The sequence below is a fragment of the Apodemus sylvaticus genome, chromosome 13, assembly GCF_947179515.1.
Source record: "Apodemus sylvaticus chromosome 13, mApoSyl1.1, whole genome shotgun sequence".
NCBI classification, from domain to species: Eukaryota; Metazoa; Chordata; class Mammalia; order Rodentia; family Muridae; genus Apodemus; species Apodemus sylvaticus.
Window position 1 is genome coordinate 40,875,684 of NC_067484.1, and position 14,132 is coordinate 40,889,815.

Below are 14,132 nucleotides of genomic sequence, written 5' to 3' on the forward strand. Positions count from 1 at the left end.
GCAGACAGCAGCAGAAGCCACTGTGGAGGATAGGAAGTGCATGGGGGCGCCTTTGGGCATGAGAAGAACCAGGCTTTTGCTAAGAAGTCCCTAGCGGAAGGAAAAGGAGAGTCTCTTGCTTTGTACTTTCCCAGAGGTTGGCTGAGCCAGAGTTCTTGTTTAGGAGGCAACCACCAGATTGTGCTCAGAACCATTTCTAGTGTAGAGCTGGACCTGTGAGACTCAGCCTGCTTGAGTACTCAGCTTCCTTCCTTGGCTGGGGCGCTTTTGGGGCCAAGTTCCTTGCCACCTCCCGGTGTTAGGTATGAGGGTTGTTCTCCGCAGCGTGCCCACTCGCGACAGCTCTGGGAACTCCTACCGTCTGTCAGCAAGATCCCTCCCTGGCCGCAGCCTGGTTCCCGGGGCGTTTGGGTCCCACTGCATCAAACTGTGCAGGAGCCACCAGACGCGGCCACCACCACCACTACCGCCACCACCGCCACCGCCACCGCCACCACCAGCACCACCACCACCACCACCGCACTTCACAACTGCCAACTTGCGGGCAGCTAGAGCGTCTCCCGGCCAACGCTCAGCCGCAAGCGATTGGACCTTGAGTGAGGGGCGGTACCATACGCTAGGCACCTCCTACGGCCTCCAAGGATCCTAGTGACCTGACGATTGGCTATGGCCGCCGCCAGTCAAACGCTAGTAGACGCCCCGCCTTATGGGGGCTGGCCCGAACCTGGTCCCGCCCCAGGGCTCCGCCCCCTTCGGAGCCTAGTCAGCGCTGCGCGGTGTTCCGCCTCATTCGCTGAGCGGGTCCGTGGTTTGTCAGCGCGCTCCGGGCGATTGCTGAGCCAGGCGACCGCCGAGCTTGCGGCGATCCCCGTCAGGTGCCCCGTAGAGCCAATGCACCCAGGTCCCGCGGGGCAAGAGCCACCGGCGGTTCCGGGCAACTTGGGACTGAGGATCTGCAGCAGGGGCGTGGATTTGGCGTCTGGACTGGGCCAGGAGGGTGAGTAGCCACGCCGTGAAAGCGGCTCCTCCGCGCCGTGTTGCTAGCGAGCCGAGGACCGCTTCGGTGGTGGCGGATGGGAGCGTGGCGGCTGTGGAAGGGCAAGGCAAGGCAAGGAACACTTACTCTCGGTCAGCGTCCCGGCTCCAGAACTTCTGGTTTTCAAAGCATCCCAACTCGGCCCAGGACGTGACTGTGCGTCGGAACCGACTTGGCGTTGGTGGTTGCCACGCTTAGGTCCCAGACGCTCCCCTTCCCCTCTGCGGCGGCCACAAGGCGCGCCGGGACACCTCGGTGCGCACACAGCAGTTCCTAGATGGCTGAGAGTGGTTCCTAAACATTAACCGGCGCCCGAGCCGGTGTGCGCAGCGAGCGCTCGTCGCGCTCCGACTGAGAACTGGAGGGACCCGCTGGGGACAGTAGCAGGCCTCTTTCGTACTCTGCAGATCCAAAGAAAATGACAGCAGTGCTGAACATTAAACTTTGGGAAGTAATTGCTCCCTGTCAGCCTTTGAATGTGCGCCCCTCATCCTGGGTTGCTCAGACCTCCGTGTCCGCCTCAAGGTGTGTCTGAGGAACTTGGTTAGGACCAGCAGGGAGCCTAGAGGCCAACACCAGGCTGAGTGTCCCCAGCCTGGTTTGGTGGTGTTCATTAAAACACCTGCGTGTTTTAAGTGATGAAGTCCAGGCAAGAACTGACAACTGAGGATTCAAGGTTAGACCTGACACTTTGTGGCTAAGCTTGGGTTACATTTTCTCCCTTTCCTCTTATAGAAAATGCAGCTTGATTTTTCCGAGTGCAGTTGCGTGCAGCCTATATTCTGTGTGAACTAAATAGAATTATTCAGTGCAATATTGTTTTGCCATTCTTATTTGATTTAAATGATAGCTTATTAAGAAGACTATGGAGAGTTGGCTCAGGTCTTGGGAATAGCTGTCTTTTAAAATATATAAAACGTTGATTTATAGAGTGTACGCATGTACAAGTGCATATATCTGAGGGTGTGTATCAATGTGCAGGGTTGATAGGGGAATGAGGTAGAAATATATAAAGGATTAACTCAGCCTTGAACTTCCTCTGGCTTGTAGAGATGTCCCTCTTAGCTATGAGGTATATAATCCTGTATGTGTAAGCATGTCTGAATCTTGTCTGGTCTGTCTGGGTCAGTGTATGTCCGTGAACTTTACGAGCACTCAGTTCAATACCACTCAGTACAGATTCTGCGTTCCTGTTTTACAGCCTAGCTGCCGCCAGCCAGCCCATCTGTTAAAACATAGCATGTACACTTCAGCCAGCACACTGGGGTGGATGGTGGGTAGGGGGCAACCCTTAGGAAAACAACACGCTACAAACAAAGCCTTTCACTTGCCTTCTGTTTTCATGTTTTATTTGGCCAGAACTTACAGTTTTAAGGAGGGTGATGCAGGGAATGGTGTCTCCTAGAACAGGGAGAGTATTTTCTGATATAATTGTAGGCATAATTTGAGGAGGGGGAATTATAGAAGAAAATAAAAAACCACAGTCCCCTGAGAACAGTGGTTGTTACCTCGACAGCAAAGCTGGTTTGCAATAACATGTATATCACAAACTGTTGTCTTTTGCTTCAGAGAATGCACTAAAAATAAATTGTTTTTAACACACACACACACACACACACACAGTTAAATAGAACTTTATTGCCAAGGCTGAAGTTAAGATTGCCTGAGTAATCCTAATGAAGCATGCCTTTAGGAATTTATACCCTGGAAATAAGTTCATATTTGGCCTAATCACTAGTAACAATGGTTCACAATATATAGTTTTAAAATAATAAAAAAGGCTTTATCATAAAATTTCTGATGACTAAAAAGGTATGGGAGGAGTATTATTATAGCAGCTTGTTAAGTTCCTGCTGGCAAGTGAGTGGTACTTTAAAAAGCTATAAATTCCTTTAATAGTATAGTTACTTTTAGTGACAATAGGGACAACACCTTCCAGAAGCACAGTTGATCTTTTGGGCAGTAATTTTACACTCTTAATAATAGTTTAATAGTGGTGATCACTATAAACTGGAGTGGTTTTAAGAACCCATCACAGGTATTTTTATTTTTATGTTACATAAACATTTGGAGGAAATCTGTAAATCCCTAATATATATGTCTAAATTTATAAGGGGCTATACAGATCCTCCTGGCTTCACATGAATCATCCAAATAGACTGAATGGCCCCATGGGAATTCAGTTCTTGTCCTAGAATTCACTTCTGGGACCTAGGGCTTGAGAATCTGCATTTTCAAGTGCTCAAGACAAGTTCTGATACAAGGGACCACTTTAACATCAAGAAGTAATGGCCTGGTGTTTTGGATATAAAATAACATGATCTGTGAGCTGATGTAACAATTGATTATTCAGAATTTCCAGGGGGTATTTACTGACCTTATAAAGTTGATAGTTTATTAACTCTCTCAACAGTGGGCCTCTTTTGCCTGGTGCCTGTAATCTTCCATCATTCCTATTCTGAATTGGCCCCAATTTTAAGGAAGTCTGCCTGGAGAAGCAAGATAGCTTCATACCCCTCCTCAGTCCTGCTTCTTCACTGTCTGTTTCTGTACCAGTGATGCTGGGACATTCTGGGCTGATTTGGCCAGCTCTAATACACATCGCTCCTCATTTCTCCATGAAAGATGAAAAGCAAGCCCTTTTTATCTCCTGGTGCTAGGACAGAAGTATGCACAGAATCAGGGAGAGAGGAGACTTAACCAGAAGCAAGTGCTTCCTTGGGGCGCTCTAGCTACTTGGCTGACCAGCCCTGTGCCCCACCCACCATGATACACTCTGAAAGTTGATTTAGATTGACTTTAAGCTGGCCCTCAGAAATGGGTTGAAAATATACTGCTTGGCTGTATTCTCACTGAAAGCAGTGTTAGTTTTCATTTATAAATTATTAACAATTAGGTTTTTTTTTTTTTTTTTTTACTTACCTTCTGATCCTGACATGTGCATTCTGTGTTTTGTTCTTCTATTCCATACTGACAAAATTGTTCACATTAGCTGCTTAGGTAAGGTTTGAAAGAGAATGGATCTATATCAGAAGTCATCCTCGCTAACATTCAACTTTAAAAAAAATCTCAGAGGTCAGAAATGTCAAGAATATTTACTTCCTTGATGACAAAAGGATTTAGATAGGTTGAGACATTGAACTTACATAGTTCCAGATCATTGGATCATCACGGAGACCTTTATGGAGCAATTTCTGTTTAGAGGAATACTTGGCATTTGATAGGTCACTTAACAATCTTTGGACGACAATGATTTTTCCCCCCACTTAGTTCCAGATGAGCAGACAGCAGCCCCGAAAGCATAATGCTTGGATTCTGTCTCTCATGTTTAAAGACAACACCAATAAGTCAGATACTGGCCTTGTACTGTGAGCTGCCCGCCTTTGTTTAGTTTGTGATAACACTTCTTTTGAAACCATTTGCTTTCCGCTTTTCTTTATATTGGATTTGACTTTATAAGTTTTCCTTATAAAGTTAACCAGAATATATGATAAATGTTTAGGTGACCCTGAACTTAATCAGCCAACCTTGACATGGAGAGGCAAATAGTTTGCTAAAGGTCACAGAGCACAATTGGGAACAAGGACTACATGAGGAAATCTTTGGGCTTACATTTCAGCTGCGTGCTATTTTTGTCTGTGGTCACGTTATACTAATACTACTGTTTCTACACTAAAAAAAAAATATTACTTACACTCCATTTTCCCAGCTTCTGCATGAGTTGACTGATTTAGAGTGTTTGTAAAACCTGAGGTATACCACAGCCCCTAGACAACAGCACCGACTTATTCCCTCTTTAGCAGACAGACAGATGGGGGTGAGGGGGAGACGAGAAGAGAAGAGAAGAGAAGAGAAGAGAAGAGAAGAGAAGAGAAGAGAAGAGAAGAGAAGAGAAAGCTAACAACTACTGTAGAATGCAGTCTTTCTTGAAACTGGGCCATAGGTCATTACAAGCTTCTGTGAAACAACAGCAGCAGCAGCAACAACAACAACAACAAACACATGACAAACTTTTGGCATCTTTCATTTGACTAATTCTTTTCAAGGGTTTGACCCTTTTTTTCTTTACCCTTATTCCCACAGTGAAATCATTTTTGTCAAGGTTCACCTTTCGAATCAATCTGTTCTAACATCCCCTAATACATAAACTTCAACCTCTTTGAATATCCCTTTGCATTCCTCCCTTTGCTAGTCTAGTGGTATTCAGTTACTGAGCTAAACCTCAGCACGGCTTTAGCTGTGTGGATTTAACTGTAAGGAAAGAGAAAGCTGGGGAAGGATGGTATCGAAGTAATATGTGCATCATCCTCGGTGTCCCCTGCTTACAGTGTCACTGTTATATTTAAGATCCAGATGAATGAAGTGACAGATGCACTCATCTGTGGCCTCACAGACAGTGCTAATACAAGCTGAAAACATAGCTGTAGACAGCAAGGCCTGGGTTACACAAGAAAAACAAATGCTGAGCTCTGAAAAAAGAACTGGGCCGAGAGTGAAGGGTCAGGGGTGGGGGCGGGCTAGGGAGGGTGTGGGAAAGAAATACCTCCAGGGGAATGCCAGACAGTGGTAAGAAATTTATAGAAGTGTGGATGGTTTGGTGTTTCTTGCGGGCATTGATTCTGTTTTATATTGTCTTTACAACCCACTCACCCTGTTTGCTTTTAATAATTTATTATAGCAGCAGGCCTTCCCCTGGTTAGTTTCTTTTTTATATAACTTTTTCCTTCTCATCTCAAGGTCTAATCAGAGGCATATATAATAGTGTGGCTGGTCTCAAGTACTTAGGAAAATCCATGATCAATATCACTACATCATAAACCCCTGACTGTTTCATTCTGTTGTGCAATGTTTCCTTCCCTGTTACATTTAACTTGGTATCTGTGCTTTAAACAATATTTTATTAATCTCTGCACAATAAGATGTCTGATCTTATTCTTCTTGGCTAGAAATATCTTTCGAGTAATCCATCCTCAGACCACCATTGATCTAATGATGTATTTATTGCTCAGTATTGCAGCCCTGGCAAGAAACCCAGTATGGTTCTAAAAATTTGATTAAAAAGAAATCAAGTTTTTGCAAGGCGTAGCCATCCAATTATATTAGGACCTGCCAAGTATATTTTATGCTAAAACACACACATATTTCAAGTGAGTAAAATGTGCTCTTTTTGAAGGTTCTTCAAACTTTTTTTGCATGAAATAAATAGAAAAAGAAGATGCACATAATTGGAAAATTATGAGTGTATATGCCAATATTTTCTTTTGAGACAAGGTCTCACTGGGGAGCTCTGTCTGGCCTGGAACTCAACAGTATAGACCAGGTTGGCCTCAAACTCATAAGAGATCTGTCTGCCTCTGCATCCTGAATACAAGGATTGCAGGCAATGTTCCACCATATCTGGTTCCAGGATTCAATTTTTTTTGTTTTATTCTGTTTATGAATGTTCTGTCTGCATGTATGCCTCTGTATGATACTCATGCCTGGTGCCCACAGAGGCCAGAAGAGGACATAGATCCCCTGGAACTGGAGGTACAAACAGTTGTGAACTTACCATGTGATGTGGTTGTGGTTGCTGGGAATGAATCGGGGCCTCTTCAGGAGGACCAAGTGCTCTTAATCACTGATCCACTTCTCCAGCCCCCATGATACAATGTTTCTTAAAGATTGTGCCCTTGCATTTTAATATAGATAGAGTTATCTTTTTAGATGGCATAAAAACAAATAGGATAAGAACTAGCTCCCAGTCTAGAAATCAAAATAAGCTAAACTTAATTAACAAATACTAATTAAATACCTGTCATGGGAAGACATTATTTTTTTAAAAAAGAATTACAGTTGACTATTAGGGCTTGTCTTCTTAGCTAGCTCAAAATTCATTTCCCATGTTAATACTTTGGGGAAACTTTTCTGTACATGCTCTCATGTGGACTAATGATCTATCTGATCTTGAGTCCTGCATTCTCTTCTCCAGCCTGGAACCCCTTAAAGGCAGGGAACTATTTGCCATCTTATAATCTCTCAAGAAAGCTTGGCAAGAAATAGTGTCTTTGTGCACTAGGTTCAACAAAGAACTACAAATGGACGTTGCTGAGCCCCCAACAAGTGTGCATAAAAACATCCACCCTAAAGCACAGGGGTAGCAGGGACAGAATGGTAGGACCAGTCTTCGCCCTTCACTGAATGCTCACCCAATCCTGCTCCACCTTCAAAGTCTCTTTGCTTCATTCCTGCCTTACCTCCTCCTCTCACTACCCACCTGTTATGACTTCTTGAAGGATTCCTCCAAGGCTCGCCCTCCTTCCCTCCCTCCCTCTCTTCATCCTTCCCTCCCTCCCTCTCTTCATCCTTCCCTAACTCCCTCCCTCTCTCCCTTTCCCCCTGCCATCCCCATGAGCATTCTTGTTCTTGTGCACCTTGTTAGATCCTGAAAGGCAGCTTTTCTTGACACTTGGGGCTGCCTCACTCATGTCTTCAAAAGCCACTGATGCTTTAGTTCCTTCCACTGTCCAGTGTAAGTGACTAGGTAGCATGGGGGAGCATTTGAGGGCCCTTTGAGGAGCAAGATCTTGATGAGCCAGATAGCCACTGTCGTCCATATTTACTGCCATGAGGAAGCTTTTAAAAATAGTTATTGAAGTATATTTTTAGCTTCGAGACTAGGTTTTATAATAGTTTTCATTTGTAAATCCCTTTTCCTTGAGGAAGCACCTTCAACATAGCTGTAGAGGTTTAGTGACTTAAATAACTTAGTGCAAGGAGTAGCATTGCTAAAGTCATGTATAGACCATGCATTCAAGAGCTTGTATTTCAGTTGAATTAAACATAACTGTCTGAAATAAAGCCATTAAGATAGCTCTTTCATGTTAGATCTTATGGGACCTTAGAGGATTCAGCAGATCAAGAACCAGGATTATCTGTCTTATCTGGGAAATTGAGTATCACTTAATATATGTGCTTTATTCTTGTATCTTCCAAGAAGACATTAGAAAGTTGAACAGTTTAAATCCAAAGGCATTTAGATATTCAGGGCCCCTGGGAAGATGAATACCATGAGCTCAGATACTGGCTCTGGATCCTATAAACCAGGATCATTTCTCTGTATACAGGAGGCCTTCCTTACCTTTTACCCTTTGGATCTAGCTTCCTGAAAGACATGAGAGGAGCTTCAGGTCAAGTCCAGAGTCCAACATCTGTGATACAAATAAGTTCACTTTCTTGCCTGCAACGAATGAGCACCTCCCTGTGGTACTGTGCTTTGTAGTTTACCCCATCTTTTCCCTGTATCTTCAATAGGAAATTTCTTTCTCTCCTTGAAGTTGTGGGGGATGAGTGGTGGTGAGGTGGACATAGTTGTCGAGGGTTGGGGGGAGGTATAGATAGTGGTAGTGGTGTGTGTAGTAGGGGTGGGTAGTGGTAGTGGTGCGTGTAGTGGGGGGTAGGTAGTGGCGGTGGTATGTATAGTGGCAGGGGCTAGGTAGTGGCAGTGGTGTGTATACTGGGGTTGTAGGTAGTGGTGTGTGTAATGGTTGTGTAGGTAGTAGTGGGTGTAGTGGTGGTGGGGATGTGGGAAGAGTTGGAAGGTAAAGTAGGGTGAACATGATCAAAATACATTGGATACATATTTGATGGTCGCTAAATATAAGTTTAAATATTATCTATTTTTTTAAAGAAACTTATTCCTCTTACACTTTGTGTGCATGCCTCACAGACAGATGTTCATGGTCTGAAAGCTGTTATCCCTTAAGCTTTTAGGCTCCCCTAATTTCAACCTTTCTTCATAATTCAGTCCCCCACCTTCTACTATTTTCTTTCCTGTGTATTATTTTCCCCTATTTTCAGGTAAAACACTTACTGATAAAAGCTCTTTCATGGTCAGCGTTACCATTAATCTCTTCCCTGTAAGTAACTACAATTCTGACCATTTGCAAAGGGCTTTGTGTGAGCATTCTCTGTGATTTTCTAAGGAGCTATTAGATGTTCTGAGAACCTTATACAGCACAAGGGTAATTAGCTTCACAGAACCTGTTCTCGCCATTCTTATCCACATGCGGTGGTGGAATTCCCCTTTATCTGTTGGCTTTTTTCTTTCTCTTAAAAAATATTGACAGTAACTTTCAATTTTCCTCACTTGTCTCGCTTCGCCGATCTTTTTGATGTCTCAGTTTGCTCCCCCTGATCTGCCTAATTAGGTTGTATTGTTCCTAACCTAATCATCTATTTTTCTACAGCTTTCTTTCGCTGGCCACATCTACACATTTAGATACCATTCACACGCTTCATGAGTTTCCCCCTTTGCTATGCATTGATAATGCAGACATTAGGTGGGGTTCTGATGCCCCTTTCACGAGCTAAGGCGTCATTTATTATTTCAATCTTTTACCCAGTTATAATGCTTACCCCGTTTCCCAAGTAGTGTTTCTTAAATACTATACAAAATTATAAAATCTGTATTTGTTACATTTGTGCTTGCCTTTATGTTGTAAATTTATAATTTGTAATCCTGTAGGAAAATATACATTAGACTGAAATGGTTAATTTAGATTTAAGCCATTCCGGCTTTGGCATACTGTGAATCATTAGATGTTATTCCATCTCTTAATATATTCCCAGGTCTTGTCACCATCTCCCTACACAATGGCCCTGTTCTAGCTCCTCCAGCTTATGCTTTATTTTGCAAAATGAGTATATTCCCAAGCCCTATTACTTACTTCACTTTAAGAAAAGAATAAAAGCAAGGGAACGCCACATCGCTGGGAAAAGTAAACAATGGTCTTTGATAGTATCTTAGTTTCTTTGGGCTGCCATAACAAAATACCTGAGATTGGATGATTTATAACCAACTAAAATGTTTTGCTCACAGTCTACAGCTGGGGAAGTCCAAGAGCAAGAGGCTAGCAATCTGGCAATGGCTTTCTTCCTTTAGATGGGGGTTTTCACTGTAACATCATATGACAGACCGAGTTTGCTAGTCTCTGTCCTCTTTTATAAGGACACTAATGCCATTCATGAAGGCATGGTCCTAATTAGTTCCAACAGGCCCCATTTTCTGATACTGTCCTATTAGGGATTAGATTCCAATGTATAAATGTTAGAGGGATACAAGTATTAAAAACAGCAAGCAGTTGCCTTTCCTTTGGGTGGCACATGTTGGCAGGGCGGCCATGCGGATTTCCAAGAAAAAGGAAGTCTGTGGCTGATGGCCACAGCTGAACTGAATGAGTTTCTCACTCGGGAGCTGGCTGAAGATGGCTACTCTGGAGTTGAAGTCTGACTTACACCAACCAGGACAGAAATCATAACCTCAGCCACCAGAACACAGGATGTTCTCCGTGAGAAGGGTCGTGGGGTCAGAGTTGACTGCTGTAGAGACCCAGAAGAGGTTCTGCTTCCCTGAGGGCAACACAGAGCTTTCTAGAGAAAAAGTGGCCACAAGGGGCCTGTGTGCCTTTGCCCTGTCAGTCTCCATGTTACAAACTCCCAGGAGGGCTTGCTCTATGAGGGCCTGCTGTGGTGTGCTGTGGTTCCTATGGAGAGCGGTGTCAAGGGCTGTGAGGTTGTGGTGACTGGGAAGCTCCAAGGACAGAGGACCAAGTCCATGAAGATTGTGGATGAGCTGATGACGCACAGTAGAGACCCTGTTAACTACTGTGCTGACACTGCCGTGTGCCATGTGCCCCTCAGGGTGTGCTGGGCGCCAAAGTGAAGCTCACGTCGCCTGGGATCCAAGAGGTAAGATTGGCCTGAAGAAGCCTCTGCTTGACCATGTGGGTACTGTGAAGGTGAATGAGGAAATGTAGCCCACCACCCCCATCTCAGAACAGAAGGGTGGGAAACCAGAGCCACCTGTCATGCCCCAGCCGTTGCCTACAGCAAGCGTAACAGGGTATTGGCAGATGTTTCCGGATGCTATCCTTGTCCTGTAAAGACATTTAAGAAAATCTTGCAGAAAGAAATAAAAAAAAACAAAAGCAGCAAATGGTCAAGATGGTTTCCTTTTCAGGTAAATCTGCCTTCTAACTTGAAATCCTAACCTTCTCTGGAGTGTTTGGGGGATTGTTGTTGTTGTTGTTAATGTTGTTGTTGTTATTGCTATTGTTGTTTTCCAATTTAGTCCTCTTGTCTAAGTAGAATACAAAGCTCCTTAACATCTGGCTTCTGCTGGAATCTGTGACTTCCTTGTGTGGTCTCTTGAAAATCTTGTAATGGGATAAAGGCTTAGTTGCCAACTTTACAGAACAGAAGATCAATGAAAACTATGCTCTGTTTAGGCATCTGGGGAACAACTGATGTAGACAGGTAAAAGATAAAAGCAAAAAATCTTGAATCAGGTAGGGAAAGCCAAATAGAGAGCATTTGGTACTGGCTACCCATGTGTTTGCCTGTATGCCTGCCCTGGTGATGCAGAGTCAAACGCTGTATTATCCTATATTCCAAAATTCTTAAACTTCACTGAACTAGAGTAAGACTCCTGCTTCTAGCCTGGGACTTTCTCAGAGAAGAAGAAATGTGTAGGCTCTTTTTCCTCGGGAGGTCTTCTGCATCCAATTCATGTGTGCGGTAAAGAAATGTTAAGTCTGGAGTAAATCACAGGGCATAGAGAAAGAGTGACTGATTAAGTGACTGCCTTTGTTGTCACAGGCCACTCTGCTCTTTTTTGTATTTGTGACTCGGTTGTAACAGTTCAGATGTTACTTGCAAACAGGACAATGTCGAGAGCACAGAAAACTGGAACCACTCCCACCATTTCAAAGTTTCCTTCTGGAAGTATAAAACCATTTCTTAAACGACTTCCACTTGGACCCTCACACGCTGATCAGAAGTGGCTCACATGGCCACCTCTCAGGCATCACTAGCCATGGATCAGCGCCGAGAAGGGGAGGGATGAGCAAAATTAACATTTTGTTAACAAGAAAGATGTAGGTATTGGGAGAGGCAGGGTACAGAATCGACACTGAGAGGCGTATGTAACTATGTATCGCATGCTACCACTTCAAAAATAACTGTGGAATTCCTTGGGATAGCGGCTGTGTAGTTAGTAGGTTCTGCTGATGGGTAGAAACAAAAAGGGGACAATGCAAACTAATTAAGGACAGAGAAGTGAGCCAAGATCAATGATTATTCTGATTACAGCCACAATAAACCCTAATGGGTTTGAATGTACTAATTTATGTCTTCTTGTACTCAAGAAGTATATGCTTTTTGCTTAGTGAAAAAAATGATTAAAATAATTTATTCCTCAATAAATCTCTCTAGTATATTTTACAGTATAAGTTTATATGAATGTAAACAATTTTATTAACTTTATATATCATTCCGTTAATAAGACTGATAATTATGGGTGATTATAACTGTCAATGATTTCTTATGTATGCTTCTATACAGTAAGAATTTAGCATCCAAGAGAAGTTAGCAATTTACAAGATCATACAACTAGTACATGGCTAAGCTAGGATTCAGACATAAATTCCCTTATGTCCCTTCCCACTCAACATGACTGTCCATTTTCTTGGAAGACAGTCCTAGGACTATCAGGGCCGGTAGAACATTAAGTGATTGGACCCTGCCCATCTCTGTGACCTCATTATTTATCCCGTGGTCCTTGCTCAATTTTCTAACCACATGGCTTTCTTATTGTTGGTGTAACAAGCCAGTCTTTTCCCCACCTGTGACCCTTTGCATTTGTGGTACCTTCTGCTTGGATGACACAGCCTCTGTTCCTATGGCTACATCTGCTCTACCCAGGCTTTTAAATATCTCCTCTTTATAACGGTATCCAAGGACCGTGCTATCTATCTGTTCAGGAGTCCTGCTGGGCCCTGTTCCCTACGCCCTCCTGTTTTCTTCATGGTATTTGCCACAGTCTCATATAGTTTACTTAGTTATCTGGTTTTTGATCTGTTGTCTTCTACCTATATTTTAAAATGAATGATCAAATACATAAGTTAATGAATGAATGAGTACTTACAAATGTAAGTTTCTAGTAATCCAGAGTTGGCCTTTATCTCTCACCTAAGGTAAGTTGCCAGTTGTCATTTGAGCCTGACTCTATTAAGCTCAGAATTTTTTCTTAAAAAAAAAAAAGTTTTTTCTTGGAAAATTTGAAAACTAATTAAATCTAATTTTTATTCTGTTCAAGGGTAAAAGAAATGAATATTAAAGTTCTTTGGAGAAAAGATACACTTACTATAGCTATATACATGTGGGATTTATTAGAGCCTTATACTAGGGCCATTTGAATAATAAATTCTTTATTTCTTATTTAGAATAGTCTATTGACATCAATACTTTTAATTCAGTATAAACTGTTAAAAAATGAAATTACAATGAATTTTAAAGTGGGAGCGAGAATTACAGTTGCATTTAGAATGATAAATTCACTTAAATTGATTTCTCTGCATACACATAATTTTCAACTCATATATGTACTTAAATGACTCCTTTCTCGGAATTGTGTTCTTAATTGTTCCAAAGTAATTATGGAGGTGCAAATTGAAAAATAGCTTTGCCGCACATGTTGATTCCTAAGCAACTAGAATACATGAAGCAGTATTTTCTTCCAAAGTCCTTTTGCTCTGGTTTCTCCTTCTTCATTAAAGTGAGTGCTTTTGTAAATGTGTACAGTTTTTTATGTTAGTGTTGTTTTATGGGTTGTTTCCTGCTAATTACATTGTAAGGCATTATGTTCTGAGGCAGTGCGATGTTGGTATGTAATTAAGTTATCATTTAAGTTGGACAAAAACTTTGCATTCCCTTCGTACCTGCTCATTTTCCCTGGGCCCTTCCCCAGGGGACCTCACGAACTCAGGTATCCTGTCCAATAGTATGAGTAAATCCACTTGGAGTTTTTGTCACCTGATGTTCCCTTGTTGGGAAAACCTGCTGCCAGTCGCTTACTGTGAAGTATACTGCTGGCTAACCTTCTTGAGTCTGATTTCCAAAAGACAGATTTCCATTTTATGGTGAGTAAACCGCATCTGTGTTTGAGAGCACTCTTTAGTTAGAGTTTTGCAGGATGTTTTTCTCTGAAGCCTTAGAAACAGGTGAAAAGAAATGAAAGGAGGCCGTTTCAGTATTCACATCATACCTTCTTCCTGGG

The 14,132-nt window shown here is 42.7% G+C and overlaps 1 protein-coding gene and 1 pseudogene across 1 annotated transcript in view; both read left to right on the forward strand.

Annotated features, from left to right (window-relative positions):
• The first annotated feature begins 774 nt into the window (after positions 1-774).
• The window catches only part of Marchf3 (membrane associated ring-CH-type finger 3), a 146,295-nt gene continuing 132,937 nt past the window's right edge, over positions 775-14,132 (forward strand). Inside the window, exon 1 of the mRNA XM_052155707.1 lies at positions 775-997. The gene's annotated coding sequence lies outside the window, so the exon portion shown is untranslated. The remainder of the gene's footprint in view (positions 998-14,132) is intronic.
• LOC127663902 (40S ribosomal protein S3-like) lies at positions 9,433-12,291 on the forward strand (annotated as a pseudogene).